Genomic DNA, 3,031 nt, shown 5'->3' with positions numbered 1-3,031 from the left:
TGAAGAATGACCACAAGCAGACACCCAAAGGACAATAAGAACAGAACAAATATATGATAATTCCCCATCTTTTAACCATTTCTAGCTTTGGGGATCTACTGAAACTGGTGTGTTTTGTTCATTTAGTAACCTGCAATCAATCTCTCTTATCATGTCTCCCCTTATTTCCCCGTAAATTTCTTGCATCCCCACCATCCTTTGCCAATGAGATCCCCAGTTCTGTTTATCTTTGCATGAAGTGCCACCTCCTTCTGTGTGTTTTGGACCTGAGTCCCAACAGTCTCACTGGGTTACTCCAAGTCTAGGTAACCGAGAAGAAACAGGCCATGCTTCGTCCCGCCTCAAGCTCTCCATACCATTCATAATTAAACTTCTGTCATACTTGGTCATTGACAATGCTCCTTGCCTTCCCTGAACACTTTCCAATGATGGTTTGAAGATAACATCCAACAGTGACTTCATTCTACCAGCCAGCCAGAAACTCTGCCCACTGTTTCCCATTTTTAACCACACCAGGATCTTCTCTTTTTACCCTACTGTACAGTCGTACAGTTCCCTCTAAAGCCTTCTGACCTAACCAAAGAGACTCACCATTACCACTGTGCTTGTTTATCCCTCCAAAGAAATCAGCTTCCTAAAGCAAAACCTTCCATAATAGAAATCATGATGGTTTTTAGGAAGGACATTTTTTGTATTTGTCAGGCATTCATTGATTCAATTCTTTGTTATACAATTAACTGACCTACTACAGAAGTTAAATTTACCAGACTGCAGTACCTTAGATACACCTGTGGAAACTGTTTTAAAGAAAGACACCACCCTTGCTACTCTGCAGACTTCAGGCACCAATGGAGGATTAAGTGAATTAAGTGCCATATGTAATTCCACTATTTCCCTTAAAAGTCATGAAGGAAAACCACTCAGTTCTGATGATCTGTCAGCATTCAACCTGTCTGCAACACAGTTTCTGCCACAGGTATTTAATATAAGAGATGCTGTCTTTGATTTCATTTCTTCTAATTCAATGACTCTCCAAATTGTATTCTCTACAGGGATTGTTAATTCACTTCTAGACCAATTACATCAGCAAATACAAATGCTGTACTCAAAATTAATACATTTACACTCCTCCCTGCTGCGCCTTCTCCCTGACATTTCTTTTATACCTGTATTGCCACAAATGCAGTTTTATATTCTGTGGGCCCTTATGGCAGATGCAACTCAACTGGTCAGCCTTGCACAGCTTATGCCTTCATAATTCACCCTCCAAAAACCTTCTCCCAAAATTACTCTAAGCCTGATTGGCTAAAATACCCCTCTTTGTCTCATCTGCAGTAAGTCAGCCTGAAGGAGGGTGTCACAGAATTTAACACCACGCAAGGGACTGAGAAAATGTATGAGGACAGATTCCTGGGGCTTATAGATGCAGCCCTGGAATGGCCTCACCTTTTTGCTGGGACTCTCTAAATCCCAGGTTTCAGAATGAAGCCATGTAATGAGTATTGACTAGAGAGGTCAGGGCTATGCTTGCAGCCTGACCAGAAATGCCTTTATCTCCACCATCCATTTACAGTTCTGATGAGTGACCACCTGCAGCAGAGCCTGAGGCAGGTGAGATGACCACTCCTCCCTTCAGATCTTTGCTACCTGCTAGATAAAAAAGACATTTTCATAGGAAAAATAAGATTTTTTAATAGAAGCATTTTGAGTTTTACTTAATAAATACAAAAGGGGGAGAGGTGGTGGTAATAGGGAGATAAAGGGGTTTGCATCATTGTAACCCAAATCTGATTAATTTTTTTTGGCTGAAAAGATGATTTATGTCATATTGCCTGGACATTATACATCCACCTGTCAAATGTTTCGGCAGTTGTGAGCAATCTCAATTCTACACATGTTGCTGCAGGTTTGGAGCACTGCTGATGCAGGCTTGCAGTGATGGGGTCTGAGATGATAGCATCCAAAACACAGCTCCTCGCTGGCATTTGTGACACTCACTAATGCAGAGTGTTTTGGGACAGCAGCTTTCCTCCAGAAAAGGAGTCAAGAATGAAGAACTGAAAGAGATGAAGTAAACAAGCATGGTTTTGAAATGTGACAGCTAAGAGAACAAAAGACTTTGTAAAACAAACAAAAGGTGTGGATTAACTCAAATGTGCAAGTGGCAGGGTCCAGGGCTCAGGGATTAGAGGCAGTGAGGGCTTTGGGTGAGTGGCAGGGGCCAGACAAGCACATGTACTCACCAGTAACAATGCTGCCACAGTGCCGGGGAGAAGAAAACAAATCTGTGTGGGAACCACTGCCCTTCAGCAGGACACAGACTCCTGCATCCAGTGGGGAAACGGGGCTTTTTCCTTGACTGTTGTCTGCCTGCCCTCTTCCAGAGAGGTAGGACATGGATAAATGCCATCAACATGGGCTTACCTTTGTGGCTCCTGCGTCCAGAAACCAGCAAAAGCTGAGTGAGGAGGAACTTGGAGATTGCCACTGAGCATTCCCACGTGCAGTGACCATGATGGAGCAGGACAGGTCACGTGGAAGGTGGTAACGCTCTGGGGAGCGCCCAAGTTGGCTCCGTTTTGTCTTGGTATCCAACCAGACACAGAATCTGGGAGATGGAAAAGCACCTTCAAAAACACCTTTCCTTGAGCAAGGGCTGGAATGGAGTCAGACACATCCCTCACCAGCACTACACTGATCTCCCGGCAGGAGATCACTTCAACTTGATGGCAGGCAGAGCTGTCACCAAACAGAGGGACCACCTCTGCAGGACCAGCAGAGGGCCAAATTATCTTCACATCTTTCCCTGTGGCAGGAGTTCAGTGCAGCACTGCAGCATCCACCTCTGAGGAAGAGAAGGTGAAATTCTGCAAGTGGACGTGGACTGTCCCAAAAAAAGCTGCACAGCCGTACTTACTCCACAGTAAACATTTCATAGGAACACAGTAAAATCCAAGAGGGCAAACAGCCTTTTTGACATAAAAAATCCCCACACAACACTTTAAAAAATACTGATTTTATTCATGTCTAG

The sequence above is a fragment of the Aphelocoma coerulescens genome, chromosome 1A (genome assembly GCF_041296385.1).
Source record: "Aphelocoma coerulescens isolate FSJ_1873_10779 chromosome 1A, UR_Acoe_1.0, whole genome shotgun sequence".
Taxonomy (NCBI): domain Eukaryota; kingdom Metazoa; phylum Chordata; class Aves; order Passeriformes; family Corvidae; genus Aphelocoma; species Aphelocoma coerulescens.
The sequence above is the reverse complement of the archived record's forward strand: the minus strand, read 5'-3'. Positions refer to the sequence as shown.